The sequence below is a fragment of the Psammomys obesus genome, unplaced genomic scaffold (assembly GCF_907164565.1).
Source record: "Psammomys obesus unplaced genomic scaffold, mPsaObe1.curated_primary_1811, whole genome shotgun sequence".
In the NCBI taxonomy this organism is placed as follows: Eukaryota; Metazoa; Chordata; class Mammalia; order Rodentia; family Muridae; genus Psammomys; species Psammomys obesus.
This window is the reverse complement of record NW_026586383.1, coordinates 12,011,541-12,028,886: the sequence shown is the minus strand read 5'-3', so window position 1 is coordinate 12,028,886 and position 17,346 is coordinate 12,011,541. Positions and strand designations below refer to the sequence as shown.

At 43.5% G+C, this 17,346-nt stretch overlaps 1 protein-coding gene across 1 annotated transcript in view; it reads right to left on the bottom strand.

Moving 5' to 3' along the window:
• Limd1 (LIM domain containing 1) overlaps positions 1-17,346 on the bottom strand; it is a 55,040-nt gene that overhangs the window by 12,389 nt on the left and 25,305 nt on the right. The gene's annotated exons all lie outside the window — the stretch shown is intronic.

Genomic DNA, 17,346 nt, shown 5'->3' with positions numbered 1-17,346 from the left:
TTATTATTATTATTATTATTATTATTATTATTATTATTATTATTATTTTAAATTAATTTATTTATTCACTTCCATCCCCTCCCTCCTCTCCTCGAAGTCCCTCCCTCCTGCATCCTCCTCCCTGATTCCTCAGAAAAGGGGAGCCCCCCTACCCACCCACCCTGCTCATCTGTTCACATGAGGACTGAGTTCATCTTCTCCCCTGTGGCCTGGTAGGGGGAAGTGGTCAAAAGCAGGCAACATAGTCCACATCAGAGTCGGTCCCCACTCCGCTTACTGGAGGACCCACATGAAGCCTGAGCTGCCCATCGGCTAAAAATATGTAGAGGACCTAGGTCCAGTCCATGCATGGTCCTTGCTTGGTGCTTCAGACTCCACAGGCCCATCTGGGAGTTGGCTCTGTTGGTCTTCTTGTGGAGCTCCTGTCACCTCTAGGTCTTTTTATTCCCTCCCCCCCCCTTCACTAGACTGTATGCTTCACCCAATGTTTGGCTGTGAGTCTCAGCATCTGTTTCAAACTGTTGCTCACTGGAGCCTCTAAGAGGACAACTCTGATAAGGTTCTTGTCCACAAGCATAGCAGAGTATCATTAATAGTGTTAGGGATTGGTGGAAATGTCAACTGTTAATGACAGGTTTGTTTTGTTTTGTTTTTTAATTAAAGGATGATATTAGCTGGGTGTGGTGCTCAACACCTGTAATCCTAGCATTTGAGAGGCAAAGACAGGAGGCTCACCACAAGTCTGAGGTGAGCCTAGGCTATACAGTGAGTGACAGTGCGGCCCTCAGCAAAGAACAGACCAAATCCAGGAAGGTTTCCTGGTTGGTGCTGTTTAACAGGCAGACTTGAAGCCAACTTGAGTCCACCATACATCTCCTTCTTAGAGATCCATCAATGAACCTCCGTGACAGGCTAGAGGAGGCACACCAGCACAAGGCACTGGCAGAAGTCTCTCCTGAGGCACTAAGGATAATCACCCATGACAACCTACCAGCTTGCTACAAAATGGTGACTATAAAAAGCCACAGGGAAGGATGTGTTGTATTTTTCTCTTGATGTAAATGGTGTGGTCTGGAGTATGGGACTTCAAAGCATGAACTTTTAGATTTCTGATTCTGAGGCTGATACACTGATCAGAAAAACATTCTCAGTGTGGTGGCACATGCCTTTAATCCCAGCACTCTAGGGTTAGGAGGCAGAGGCAGGCAGATCTCTGTGAATTCCAGGACAGCCTGGTCTACAAAGCAAGTTCCAGGACAGCCAGAGAAACCCTGTCTCGAAAAACAAAGCACCAAACAACATCAATAACAATCAAAAAGGAAAAAAGAAAAAAGAAAAACATAATCAACATCTTTTGACACAAATGAGTAAAGAGCCAGGACACGTCCTTGGGAAGTTCAAACACAGCACCTCTCTGGAGCATGCAGATGAGGCTCTACAGTGCTTGGACTCCTAGTGTTTTTGGTACCCAACTGCAGAGAGCCCAGAGGCCCCCAGAAGTTCCAAAAGCCTAATGAATTCTTGGCACTGGATGAAGTCAAGATCCTGGAGTCAAGGACCTAACCTGACCACCATATCATGGATGTCACAAAGCACAGCGGCACAGGCTTGTCATCCCAGCACTTAAAAGGCTAAGGAGGAGGATTATGAGTTTGAAGGAGGAGGATGAGAAACATCAGAAGAAGCCTGATACATCATCTCCATAATAATCTTGGTTATTAATAGCAACCTAATATCTACCAGGTAATATAAAGATGTTAATTCCACCTGTAATTGAGAGTATGTAATACAGAACCACAACAAAATTCTATATTCCTCTCATAACTGGCAAAGTAGTAAATCTGGCTGGGCATGGTGGTGCACACCAATAATTCCAGTACTCAGGAGGCAGAGACAAGGCTTCCCCATGTAGCCCTGGCTAGCCAGCAATTTAGTTTGTAGACTAGGCTGGTCTCCAACTCACAGAGATTCTCTAGCATCTTCCTCCTGAGTGCTGAGATTAAAGGTGTGGGCCAGCATACCCAGGAACACAAGAAAGTTTACTAATCCAGGTGAACACTGGAGGAGTATCCAAGGAAGTTTAACTATCCTGGGAGTCATCTGTCAGTAGCCACAAGCACTGAAATCCATGTGCAAAAGGACACAACATGGTCTACAGACAAAACAGAAGCATCGTCAATGTCCTGGAGACTGAAGAACTGGTAAACCAATGAAGAACCTAGAATTATATTCAATGTGTTGTTATAAAGAATGAGAATTCCAATCATTCGATTTTACCAATAAAGATTCAGGAGCCAGATATTGGGGTAAAAACCTACTAGCTTGGAGAGGCAGAGAAAGCACCCAGCTGACCTCCCTACTCAGAAGACAACCCAGAAGGAAAAAGCCAAAAGCCCCTTCTCCTCCACTGTCTTAAATACCCCTCAACTCAATGCCCCTCCTTTCTGTTTACTCCCTGTCCTCTGGTTTCTTGCTCCATCTCTTGACCTAGGGTTAACTCTTTAATCCTGTTTACAGAAAGGGTTACAGGTGAGTGTAGAGCTGTGCCACAGCAAACAACAAACAGGTTTTTACAATTCACAATCTCAGGGTTCATAATGGGATCAAATATCCGGCGACATTTTTTTTTTCTGTCTAAATAAAAGACTTTTTCTCTAACATCAATAAACTATATCCTATCAGGTAAAAATTACATTCACAATGTCCAGTGCATAGGTATTTAACAACTGGAAGAAAGTACTCTACTATTTATCTTGGTGTGTTTAAAGTTCTTTACCTAACTCAATTTCCATCATGACTTGAATTATCAATCAAAAAAACATCTTTTTAGATCTAAAATATCTTACATTCTAAACAACTAAGCTTTATTGTAAGCCTATAAACTATCTAGTCTTCAGCCCCATCAGAGACCTGAGAAGGATAAATATTCTCTGAATAAGCAGGAAGTGGAGAACAAGCAGCTTCCAAAACTATAGAAATGACAGATAGTTGGCTGCCTGGACAGTCCCCCAAAATTTCTCTCTAACGTTAGAACATCATCTTCAGCCTTCTGGCTCAGTATATCTGGCAGACTTTTCTGTGAAGTAGATATTATAAAGGACTTGCCTACCTTGTCCTTGCAAAGCTCAACAGTCCACTTTCCTGCATACAGTTTGTCCAGTGGCTAGCTTACTACATATGAAGCAAACCCCACATGGAGGTTGTTTGATCCTCTTTGAAGTGGAATGGGGGTACTGCCAAAAGCTGACATGACTTATTGTCATAAAGTCTTAAATTAATAAAACATCTTTAAATGCCATATTCTATAGATCTCAGAGATTTCTGAAGACCATCTATTTATCTCAGTATATTTGAATAGACAAATGTTGCTTCTCTAGCTATTTACTATCTGATTAACTTAGAAAACACCTGTGATTAACTAAACTAGTACCTGACAAAACCATAAGTTTGATTGACTGAAATATTAACTTGCATTTCTTACTTATCCTAAACAGTTTGTGATAGTAGCTTTCAAAAGGACTAGAACTTCACATAGCATTTCTAAGAAGTACATAGGTACAATACCAAAATATAACCCTAATTTTGTATCAATATACAAAGATCTATAACAACGTGAACAAATATAACCATAATTTTGTAACAACATAAAAAGATCTATACTAATGTAAGCTTTTTAGCTCGTAGTAGCTCTATAGTTTAAGAGTAGATTCAAACCAGGCATGGTGGCACAGGCAGGCCTGTAATCCCAGCACTCAAGGAGGCAGAAGCAGGTGAATTTCTGTGAGTTTGAGGCCAGCCTGGTCTACAAAGTGAGTCCAGGACAGCCAAGGTACATACACAGAGAAATCCTATGCTAGGGCTGAGCCATACCACAATCACCTGTTTTCAGTAACAGAAAGTTCTTGAATTAAAATTGTGTGTGAGGGCTGAGCCACAATAACAACAACAACAACAACAAAATGGTTTTTTTTCAGCTCACAGTCTCAGAGTTCACAATGGAATCAAATACCCTAGAACATGAATGGATACGACACTAAACACTGACCAAAGTTAAAGAACTGGATCTATCCATATTGTTTAATTTCACATCCAGAGTTTGACACTTGTCCTTCCATCGAGTCACACACTGATGACTGAGTTCTAGTCCAGTCTAACCCATGGAGCACTCACGTTTCCCTGAATTGTCCTTCGACTTCCCAGGGGATGAACCAGTTAGAGATTGAACCAAAGGCCATAGGGGCTGTGGTTGCAGGTGGACCACTAGAGGGAGCAAAGGTGCCACCAGGAAACAGGACTTCATCTTATGTATGACAAACACCAAACATCAGCTCTGCTTCCAGAATGGGCTGGAAAGTGAAAGGGAACCTGAGCTAAAGCCAATGCTTGGTTTTAGTAAGGGTAGAGGAGCTGGGAGACGGCTCGGCAGCTGGAAGAATTGGCTGCTCTTGGAGAAGACAATAGGTTGCATTCCCAGGACTCACGTGCTGGTACACAGTGCGCAGTGACGCTAGTTCCAGGGGATCTAACGCCCTCTTCTGGCCTCCGTGTGCACCACGCATGAAGGGCGTACACATGGAACACGTGGCAAAACACCATGCACATTAAAAAAAAAATCTTAATAGGGGAAAGAAAGCTCCATCCTAAAACCTACAAAGACCAATGGTGTGCAGAGATATCAAATCTCCAAGCACATGAACACACACGAGTGTTACACAAAGCGCGGTGACATCACCAAGGACTGTGAGGGGTTCAGGGTCTCTGTCACTGTATCTTCCTAAGCTAAGTGTAAAATGACAAACTCTTCCTGGAAAGGAAGTTTTACGATGTTTATCTCGACATGAGGCTGACTTGGCTTTGGGACAGAATAAAAAAAATGTCGATAAATATTTACTCAAAGAAACGATTACACAAAACAGAGTGCATCTAACTGATGAACTGTTACATAGCCTTTTAAAATACCACATGAATTGTGTTTTAATGGTATCATAAAATGCTTATGCTTTAAAAAGATTGTCAGAACACATTAATGAGTAAAGAAAGCAAGCCAGACATGTGTATTCATAGCACAGTTCCGTTGTGGTAAATATCATACACACCACTGATACAAAGCAGTGAGAAGAGGAAGAGTGGCAGCAATGGTGAAAATGTAGAAGCTACTGTCCACTTTATTTACTTCTAACATACCTGACAAACGGTATTAGAAATTTCATTTTTTTTACTTTGTACATTTTTGGTTTTTTTTTTTTTAGAATTATGTATAACATAAAAATACTAATTTAATTTTAAAATGCTATGCTACTATTTTTTAAATGTAATATTATAATGTGAAAAGAAAAAGAAAAGTAAGATGTAAATGTCTCAACCACGTTAGACGGTCCCTGTGTGAGGGTGCCCAGGGGCAGATAGGCACAGCACCTGCAGAATGGAGGCAGATTCGCTTTTTTTTCTTCTTTCTTACAGGTCACCAAATGCTTAACAACAAGCAGGCACTGCTGGGATTTCTTTTTTTTTAAGTCAATGTCTTGCTATGTGGCCTAGGTTGGTCCTGAACTCACTATGTAGCCTTGGATGGCCTTGAATATTAAATACGGATATCTTAAAAACCACCAGCTGGTTGACAAATGTTCTTGCTGCCAGCCCTGGGTGGAGCGGTTTTGTGCCCAGACAGGACAGGTCAGGGAGAAGCTCAGAGGGCACATCTGCTTGCTCTCTGTTCTCAGTTTACATGCTAACCACCTGCAGAGACCCAAGAGGGTGGGAATGGGTCTGCGCCAAAGAACTTAAACTCCAGTCCTCACTTCAGGCTAGAGACTGTTTATTTGCTTTACTCTGTCTAAGTGAGAAAAGACAAAATACCACCTGCTAATTGTCCTTCATGCTTCATGGTTTGTCTGGAGTCTTTGTAGTCTTTCTAATGTTTAAAAATTGTTTTTATTTTTAAAATTTATATGTCCATGTATGTGTCTATGTATATATGTACCATACACACACACACACACACACACACACACACACACACCCAGGGAGGTCAAAGGATATTAGATCCCCTGGAGCTGGAGGGGCAGGCAGTTGTGAGCTGCTTAACATGGGTATGCTCTTTACCCCTGATACACCTCTTTAGTTGGGGCTTTGAATGTATTTATATATATACACACACACATAAATATATACATGTATATACATACATACATACATATATATTGGTTTTTCAAGACAGGTTTTCTCTGCATGGCCTTGACTGTCCTGGACTCACTTTGTAGACCAGGCTGGCTTTGAACTCACAGAGATCTGCCTGCCTCCCTCCCTGAGTGCTGGGATCAAGGCATGTGCAATCACATCTGGCTGTGCTTTGTATACATATTTTTAAAGATTTACTTATTTTATGTATACAAGTGTTCTATTTATATTTACACCTGCCAGAAGAGGGAATCAGTTCACATTATAGATGGTTGTGAGCCACCATGCGGTCGCCGGGACTAAAACTCATGACCTTGGGAAGAGCAGACAGTGCTTTTAACCACTGAGCCATCTCTCCAGCCCTGGCTTTGTATATTTTAAGGCAACAATTTTAAACCCAGTGCTGACTCTGTCTTGTCACTGGCCTTTCAGGGAACTCTACAGTCATTTTCTCAACATCATCTTCTACTCTAGGCTTCAGACTGGGCAAATGACTCAGGAGATGAAGCAGAAATAAAACACAAGCCTGTTACTACCCCTGAGCAGAGCAGTGCAGGACTGATTACTTCTCAGAGTAACATGTAACCATATCTCCAGAGCACTCTCAACTTTGGGGTTTTCTTTCTTCCCATAAAAATGTAATTACCCCAGTAATGGTATGGAACCGGAACCTTGTATATGACAGGCAGACACTCTGCTGCTGAACTATAATCTCATCAAAAGCATTATAAATGGAGAATCCTACACTCATCCAAGTAACAAGTAGGCAATTTCATCTGGTTCCAAAGGTGCCTGAGGAGCTGCTTCTTTCAGCCACCCCCCAGTCCTAATTTTTGTAGAACACAAATCTACATTGTCCTTTCCTCAGTGAATGCAAAAGATATCACTATTTACAACATTCTTTACACTTTGGGTCCTTTGCTACACTCTGTCACAGGTGAGTGTAATCAGAATTCTCCAGTCGTACATATTTGCACAGAGCAAGACTAGCTCTATCTCATACTTGTAGGCAACCTGTTTAGAGTAAGAAGACAGGAAGGGAGGACGTCAGGAAACAGCAGTCAGTCAGTCTTGAGAGCAGGAAGGCAAAGAATGCTTGATCCAGGATCCGTCACTCCAGATCGGGCCAGACTCCCCTAGAGATCCACGACCACAGATGCTAACGGCCAGAGCACAGAGCTACCACTAGGTGGTGCTAAACCCAGGCAGGCGCAGGACAGACTGAGAGAATCCATTCAGATGAGAGCCCCAAACTGGCAGGAGTGTAAGGAGATGGCATAGATTTCATTTATCTTGCAAAAATGCAACCCTCCACTTTAGGCATTTGAGCCTAACTTAACTGCATTTTTACTGAGTCCTCCTTTGCTGATGGGTAAATAAACACTAAAGAAGTCAAACTTAAAGGCTGGAGTTGAAATTAGAGTTGAGATTCAAATACAGGTCTTCCCAGGGCAAATCAACAGTCTCTTCACACTACACAATCTCTCTCATTTCTGTTCTCTAAGGACTCTCTCTCGGAATAGGGAACATGGGGGAGGAGTAGGTAGCTACTGCCATCGGCGGCTATCCACACATGAATTTAATTAAAGTAACTTTAAGGGTTAAGAGTGTTTTCCAAGTACTTGATGGGCACTGAGACCACAAGGCTGTAGGACAGCTATATTGTCATACAGTCTGGACCCTGAGCTACTTCTTCAAGCAGCCTTTGCCAGGGGCTTTTTCCCAAGGGCTGGGGGTGAGAGGGCTGGGCTCCCAGTAAGGACCCTTCACTAGTTTGTTGATGGCTATCTTCTTGCTTTGTCCTCATGTGGTGCCAAGAAAACTACTATCTCTCTATTCTCATTAAAGGGTACCACTCCCCAATTCCCTACCTTAGAACACCATCACACTGGAATTAGAGGTCAGCACAAAATTTGGGAGAATACATATTTCATTCCATTCCAGGGAAGATGTTGGATTTCTTGCTATTGCCTGCAAAATTTCATCCCCATTCTGCTCATCTGGGCATGTGATATGACACTGTTTTACCTCTTCTAGAAGCTCATCCTTAACAGCATGTCATCAAGGAGCTGCTACTGCTAACACAGACAGAGGACAGAACAAACAGCATGGTGAGCAAGTTTCATCCATGTTTTGAAACCACCTATATGCAGGCTTGTGGAGCTGGCTCAGGGAGAAAGACTATGTGCTGCACTTGCATGCAGACATGAGTCCCCAGCTCTAGAACTCAGGTAAAAGCTGGTGCTGCAATGCACACACTGACTCTACAAGGGCTGAAGCAGAGGGAAGACAGGAGGAACAGTGGGACTTGGTGGCTACCAACCTAGCTCCAAGTTCAGTGAGAGACCTATCTCAAGAGAATCAGGCAGAGCACAACAGTAAGGCCATCAAATGTCCTTTATGGAGTCACACCTGTAAACACACATTGTCAGGGACCACCTGAGGGAACTCGCCAACTTCAGAGACCACCTGTGGAAGCTTACCAACTTGCCTCAATTTGCCTGTTCCCTTACCTGCAGTAAACATACTGCTTGGAGATGTCAGAGACCACCTGTAGAAACTCACCAACCTGCCTCAACTTGCCCGTTCCCTTACCTGCGGTAAACATACTGCTTGGCAACAGCAGAGATGTGCTCACAGAACCATGGCTTATCACAAGATGTTTCAGGCCCCTGGCCGAGAAGAATCTGTAATTTTCCACAGATTCCACCCTCCTTCCTTATCCTGAACCCTTTATAAAAGCTGATTCTGCTCAGTAAAGTTAGTCCTTGACAAGCACCTGTTTGCTTGGACTGGTTTCTCTTTCTCGCCCATCTTTTCACAGGTTTGGATTCTCTTTTAACCCGCGAATAACCTTAGCTCCGCTGGCCGGAGCAACACATATACATACAACTCTCCGCACCCACATACCACCACCTGTGGATCTGTTAGTGCTGGCCCATCCCCGAGTTCCTGGTTCGAGTATGGATGCAAAGATGCTGATAACCCATGCTCCTAGTAAGTTCCATCTACCAATGAGGGACTTATTCGGGGATCACTGAAAACCAGTGGGCCAGAGAATGCCTCTGGCCTTGTCTCTGAACCAGGATTTCATCTGGTGCAATGCAGTGTGGTCAAATCATAGCCCTGGATGACAAGCATCAAGCACACATACATCCGGATAGGAGTCAGTGCTGTAACTTTAGAATTCTAGACTTGGAATCTCCTGTTTTCCAGCTAGGTAAGAAGATGCATTCCTACATTCCACGCACTTAGGAGGCAGAAACAGGAAACTCAGGAGTTCAAGACCAGTCTCTCTACTTCAAAAGTTTTAGGTCAGCTTGGGCTACATAAAACCCTGTCTTAAAAGGAAAAAAAAAGTTTCCATAAGAGGAATCCCCCAGGTTGGCCACAGCTGGAGGTATGAACACTAGCTATGTACCAAATAACATTCTCCCTGAGTTGGGGAATACAGTCAAAGATGTTCTTAATGTTTCTATTACCACATGGTTTATAAATGTCCACTGATAAATGTTCAGGAAAGCCATTCAAAACCATTTCCTGAAAATGTAGAGCATAGATATTTCACACTAGCCTTCAGAGTACCTCAATAGAGAAAAACAGTGGATACGTGAAGGGGCAGCACTGAGGGGGCACAAAAAGGCCATTTTATCTGACAAGTAACAGCATCCTCTCTTCTAGAAATAGGAATGAGAGAAAAAAATTCTAAAAAAAGTAGTTGGCTATTGGCTAACTTCACTACAAACGTTTTCTTGATGGGTAAAAATGCAAAGGTTTCCCAGCAAGGAGATGAGTTTACCATTAAAGGAAGTAAAAATTAGCAGTCATCTAGATTAGTTTATGTCTGTGTTGTCCACAGTGGCTAACAGGCCCATGAGACTATTCACATATAAATGTAATTAAAACAAAGTAATAGTAAAAGTTCAGTTCTGAGCTGGGCATGGTGGTGCACACCTTTAATCCCAGCACTCAGGGAGGCAGAGGCAGGCGGATATCTGTGAGTTCAAGGGCAGCCTGGTCTACAAAGCAAGTCCAGGACAGTCAATGCTACACAGAGAAATCCTGTCTCAAAACAAAACAAAACAAAACAAAAAACAAAAAAACAAAACAAAAAAACAAGCAAATAAAAAAGTTCAGTTCTGAGTCAAAGACATGGTCTAGTGGTTAAAGCCAGCAACTGCACAATCATGAGGACCAGAATTCAGATCCCAGAACCCACATAAGGAGCTAGGCACCTCACCACTGCTTGTTAACTGCAACTCCACGGGAGAAAAACAATTCAGTTCCAGGACAAGTGTGGTGTGTAATAATGTGGTCTATTATCCCAGCATTCAGGAGGCTGAGACAGCAGGATTGCCACAACGTCAAGGGCAGATTTACACAGCACTCAATTCAAGCCCAGGCTGGGCTAAGAGTAGGAAGACCCTGTCTCTAAAAATGAAACAAAGTTAGTGGAGCTCTAGGCTGAATGAGTATATTCCGAGGACCTGGTGACCACCTGTGACTGGGGGATTGATAAACAGCTTTTTCCAGAAGAGGTTAGCTCTTACAGTGTACTGCTAAACACAAAGTAGAACAGGAAGAAATACTCATTTGGTTGCTGCTATTGTTAGAGACAGCGTGTCACTCTAGCTCAGCTAGCCTGGGACTCTCACTCCTTTTGCCTCAGCCTTCTGAGTGGTAGGATAACAAATGTGAGCCATGATGCCTCTGACAAATCAATAACATCCACGAGGCTAAAATGAGCAGATCTTACTTGCACTTCATAGTCTCCCTGGCCTTGAAAGCTCACCTGGCCCGGGACAAGAAGGTGGAAAGTAGAAACATTCAGGCCTCCTCTGGAGTCATCTTGCCTCTGGACTCCTTAGCACATTTCTAGAAAATGACAGAAGTAGGGATCCTGGCAGACCGGGAAGCCTAGCATTGTACCAGACCCTGTTAGGCTATACGTCTGCTTAGAGAAACCTACCTGAGGAGACCACTTATACCCCACTACTTCTCTGGTGGTCTCTACTCCCTCTCAGGGTCCACGCAGTAGACGGCCCGGCAACGTCTGCTGCAGGGAGTGTTGTCGCTGATGTGGGGTGGCTTTGCTCTGGCCACCAGGAAGCCTATGGCCTCTGTCCAGGAGTTGTATTGGTCAGACTCCCAGGCTGTTCAGAGACCTGAAAGCATGTCTTGCTCCTGAAAACTGTGCCTCAGGGCCCACACCCACCCTCGTCCCTCCTGTTGTTTGGAGTACACATGGTGATCTCTCCCCCTCGACTTTTTAATCTGCCAAAAAGCAAACCAAGGGCTCACCAACGTCATAAACAACAGAATCTTGTGTAGCAGGTGGTTGATGACGATGCAAGAGGGAAAAGACGAGGGATGTTCTAAGTGGAAAAAATGGGCATAAAAGCAAACACAGATCACATCAGTAGGAAACTGTCTCCACAGTACAGGTGAGTTGATGTTTTCCTGGTACTGAGCTACATGTGAGTGTATCCACAGTCATTTTTTGTTTTATACAATGTGACTATACTAAATTTGTGACATAGAAAACACAAAAATAAATTTTACTGATAATTTATCACTAATGAATAAACTCTGATTAGAAAAGATGCAAAATCCAAGGTTTCACATGCACTGTTCAAACAGTAGCCACTAGCTACATGTCATAATTTGAGTTTGATTAATTAAGTAAAATGAAATATTTAGTACCTCAGTCACCTTAGCATATGTGTGGCCAGTGGCTGCTGCTGTGAACAGTGTAGGTCTAGAGAGGAGGAGGAGCCCGAGGGCTGGAAAGCCACAAGACAGAGGGATAAGTAAGGTCAACTCCAGGAACACAGACCAAGATTCCAGCAGCCTTTGGTGAGCCCTCAGGATGCTGGCCATGGGTGTGAGCCCTGGGCCATGTGTCAAGACCCATCTCTGCAGGAAGCAAGGAAGCCTCTGCTCTAACAGGCTCCTTGAGGCTGAAAGCCACTCACAAAGGTCAGGACCACAAATGCCATAAGGAGTAAACAAGACAAACTGTGGACTTGATCATTTTCTAACTCCCCGCTCACATTGAGGCCCCAGGTCCTATTGTGTGACATGATGGCTGGAAGGCAACAGACAGGCATGAGAAGATGGAGTGAGGGCTTCATGGTGATACACATTACAACAGTGGTAATGAGACAGACATCACCACCAGCAGGTGCAGAGATGTTAGTGAAGGACCAAGAAAGGGGAGGGGGAGCCAGAGGGAGAACAAATATTTAAGAGGACATCTTAGAGACAGAGGGAAAAGGACAGTTTGGACAACTGAGAGAGCCAAGGACACCTAAGAGTAGAACCCCAGCACCTGGTGTGACAGCTGAGACATGACAGGCTCCCCTTAAAGCTGGAGAGGCAGATGAGACACGGGGGTACCTAAGGTGCTGACAGGGAAAAGATGACAATTTCCACACAACTGTGCAACAAGAGGCGCTTCGAATGAGGATGCAGCAGTAAGGGGGGTCACACCAAGCATACCTCCTGGATGCATTTCCCAGGCTTGGCATGTAACAAGCATGAAGAATCTGATGACCTCTCCTAGTTGAGGACTTCATGGTCCCTGGGACATCTTAGTCTAGCCTGGGAAACCATGCATGGTCATCTAGCTTAGTGTAACCTTGAAAGGAGCATAGGGACTCTGAACACACACCATGTTCTGGCCACCTCTCTTGGGTTTCCTGACCTATACATTCTCTGCCCAGCTCCAGCCTGGTTTGGGTTCTTTCTGGCCCACTCCCTTACTGTTTCATCTCCTTCCTTTCTCACATTCTTGACCTTCAGTGTTCTCAGATCTAGCTAACTCACCCAACTCACACCTAGGTGTTGAACACAGTGAAGAATTCTGGGACAGCTGGGAACTCAAAGGCCACAAAGTTCAAACCACCATTGGAAATGAGTCCTTCTCTTTCCTACAGGAAGAGGTTCTCCCTCTTGAATACCACTAGTCTAGGTTACCTTCCACACTCACTTGAGAGGGTCTGCACACCAAGCCTGTTATCACAAGGCCCTGCCCAACTCAGCAGCTTGACCATCAAGGCAAGATGGCCACTCAGTACCAGCTCCCTCCTCTGGCTAGTATACTCTCTCAGTAAAGGGAGTTGAGCTCAGGGGTGATGAGGAAGGGCTGAGGATCCACAAGATTCTGAATCAAGCTGTTTGGGATGACAGACTCAACATACCAGGCTGGGTTGTAAAATGAGAGCAATAGCAGAACTCCCTGGATCATAATAAGGACTTAGTGAGGCACTTGGAGCATCTCACCCATGGTAAGCTAGATGTAACATCTCAGAATTACCTGGAGTATTACAGTGCCTCTATTGAGAGAGCAGGCTTGCCACAAATTTGTTGGTTCAAGTTCCATTCATTCAGAATATATGAGTGTTTCCAAAGCTGGGTTGGTAAGGTCATGAATAAAGTCAAGGAAAAGGGTTCTGGATCCCAGAGGCAGATTGAGACTTGATAAGGAAAACAAAATGGCTGACTAGAACCTGCTTGGGCTGGGGAGATATTAAATTGGGAAAGTACTTGCTGTGTAAACCTGAAGACCTGGTCTCTAAATCCACATTAAAAAACAAAACAAACAAACAAAAAAACAGGCATTGTCGAGTGTGTTATAATCCCACTGCTGGGAAGTTGGGGACAGACAATCCAATGGGCTAATGAGAAATCTCGTCTCAAAAGACAAGGTAGATGGACCAAAAAATGGCTCAGTGGGCAAACAATGCTGGTCACCACATCTGATAGCTTGAGTTTGACCTTCAGGAGGCACATGGTAGAAAAGAGAGAGAGAGCCAACTCTCTAAGTTATCATATAACTCTCCGAGTTGTATAAGAGAACCAAGTCTACAATAGAACCAACACTACAAGAGAACTAACTCTACAAGAGACCCAACTCTACAAATTGTATAATAGAACCAAGTCTACAAGAAAACCAAGTCTACAAGTGTACTGTTGAATTCACTCAACCATACAAAAGAAATATAATAAAAGAAGAAAATCAAAAGCTCCTGATAGACAATACCCACAGTTTCCCCCTGGCCTCCACATCTATTCCCGCAGATGCACACATACATTCTGACCCAGACAACAACAAAAGTCTTACTTTTCCTGACACAAACTGCCTGGGATTATATAAGGCCTTGCCAACTTTCTCCCTTTTAGCCTGTCCTAGAAAGTGCCAAAAGAAACTCCACAAAACCCCCATGAGTCAGCACACTCCTTCCTTCTCATTCTAAACCCACTTCCACCAGAGAAGAATGCTTAGCCAAGTTTCTTGATAGTGTAAGCCAGCATTGCCGAGGAGCTCCTGTTTTTTCCAATAGCTTCCTAAAAGCCTCCTGTTGGGGCCATAGCCACCACAGGTTCGTAGGACATTAGGCGAAAAAGTAAGACCATGGCACATGTCTCTATGGCAACCAAACACTCAAGGGCTGAGGAGCTCATCAAGAAACAAAAACAACCCAAAGCTTACATTTCCACTCCCAGAAAGCCTACTTATGGGAAGAAACTCCAAGGAAACAGCTCAGTAGAAGGAAAAAACTGAACGAAACATTTAATAACTCATAAGCCAGAAGGAGCTGAATACCATAGACTGTGGAGTAACTAAGAGGGGTTATGATGTGAGTACTGGTGCAATTATAGCTGCTAAATAAGAGGATGCACCATGATTATATTCTGGTCACAACTATAAAGTGTACAGATTTGGATAAAAACTGAAGGGGAACACCAAAGTGGAGACAGACGCACTACAAGTCTAAAGCAATAGGTTTATTCTGTCTTTAACTTGGTCTTTGTGGTTCTCATTACTAAAAATAAACACAGCTATTCATCAAGGCCTGGGTGAATGTGCAAGTCTATGCATGGGAATCCCTCATCATGCCCATACCTAGAGAGACAAAGGTCTGCCTTAGTCTTGGTGGAATGCCTTGTATGTAGCTTCCTAAACACAAAGGAGGTGAGAGGGAGCTTGCTTCCATCCTCTCATTTTTACAGAGATATGAGGCCTTCTGGCCAATGACCAGAATAGAGTGTCCACTGACCTCCTTGGCCACAGTGTGAGATTGTTCCTCAGTGTCCTCCAAGTTCTTCTGCATGTGTCATTCCTTCAACGTTAGGATAAGGACCCAGCAAGGTGGCACATATGACATACTCTTTTCAGTTTAGTCTGTTTTCTATGCTATCACTAAATAGCACAGTCTGAGTAGTTATAAAGAATAAAAGGTTATTCAGTTCACAGTTCTAAATGTCCCAGGTGGAAAGGCAACATCTGCTAAAGGGTTGCCTTCTTGCTAAAGGGGACTTTGCTGAGGCCAAAGGTAATAAAGGCACCTAAGAATGATAGAGGTCTGCCATCTTACTATAAAGCAATTGGGGAGCTCCAGCCTCAAAACCCAAATTTTGTCAACAATGACTCTGGCCTTAGAGGAAAAAGGCCCTCAAGCCAAAATATAATGAAAGTTATATTCAAAACATAAAAGAGCCCCGGTTCCACCTTAGTCCATAAGTGTCTGTGTTCTACCATTTGAGGCAGTCTAAATAGTTCATTAAGGAATAGATGCTCTTCGCACAATCACAGGTAAAAATGGTTGATGCATCTACACAGGACTGAATGTCTGTGTTTCCCTAATATTCTTATGATGAGATGCCAAGCTCCAAAGTGTTCATACTAAAGGTCAGGTATTGGGAGACAGTCTTGTGAAATAGGCCAGGGCTCTAGGACCACTCAGAGAAGTCCCTTTCTGAGAGCTTCCATCCCCCTTCTGTGAGGATTTCAGAAAGACCATCTATGAACCAGGAAGCAGGCCCCCTCAAACACTAACTCTGCCGGTGCTGTCCAGGGCCTCCCTGTGAACAGCCAGGCAGCTGTTCACCAGCCACTTGGTCCATGGCACTTTGTTACGGCGGGTCCCATAATCACCAGTAGGCTTCCACCTGCCAACAGCTTTCCCAGTTCAAACGACTGCCTGAGATTTTTGTTTTTAAAGGAAAAAAAAGTCTCTCCTTGGTACATCTTTCCTTTCTCCTGGTAAACAGAGCAAATATTAAGAACTGTTAATCTTCCCAGAGAGGAGCATACTAATTGGCAAATGTCAGTCCTCAAAACAAACATACAAGCAACTTCCTCCAGGCTGCAGAAGGCTGTATTTAGAAATACACTCTCACACCCACACACCTAGGTAACAACATTTAGTGAAAAAAAAAGACATCAATTTGAAAGAAGGCAAGGAGGAGTATATTGAAGTATTTGGCGGAAATTATTTGGAGGAAAGGAAAAATGATTTAATTATATTATAACCTCAAAAATAAAAGAAAAACAGTTGTAAGAGCCAAAGATCAAAGATAATTTTTATTTTGCACACATTGCTCAGGTTATCCTTGAACTTGCTATGCAGCAAAGGGGACCCTGACCTCTGGCTCTGCATGTTAGGTTTACGGCTGTTCACCATCATGCTTGATTTATTTGGTACTGGGAATTGAACCCAGGACTTCAATACATGCTAGGCAAGTACTCTAACATTTAGGCTATATTCTTCCTTCCCTCCCTCCCCCTTTTTTTCCCTCTCCATCATGCTTTAACTTGAAGCATGTACTAATCTTCATCTCTGCTTAATAAATTCACTAACTTTACTTCACATTGATCCATCTTAAATTTCCTTTTATGTGGTCAAGGCCCTGGCTTTATCTGAGTGGGAAGTCCCTAGGGCTGTGGCTGCAGTCCTGGGCTGTGTCTCCCTGCCACCAATGACATTTCAAAAAGTATTTTATGATTTCATTTTTTTCTGCATGTATGGGTGTTTGCCTGCATGTACGTCTATGCACCATGTACACTCCTGGTCCCTATGGAGGCCAGAGGAGGCGTCAGATTCCCTGGAGCTGGAGTTGCAGACAGTTGTGAGCCACTGTAGGTGTTGGGGAAGAAACCCACGTCCTTCTCTGAAAGTAGCCACTGGGTTACTATAAGCCATCTCTTCAGCCCCACCAATGAAACTCTGCCTAACATATATATCTCATATATATGCTATCTACATGCTGTTCCTTACTTTTCTCTGACACTTATGTTATGCTCTCATCATTCACATGCAAAGATGGTGACACATCAGTGTCTTGCCACCGTCCACTTCAACAGAGTTGGCTCACTTTGCCAAA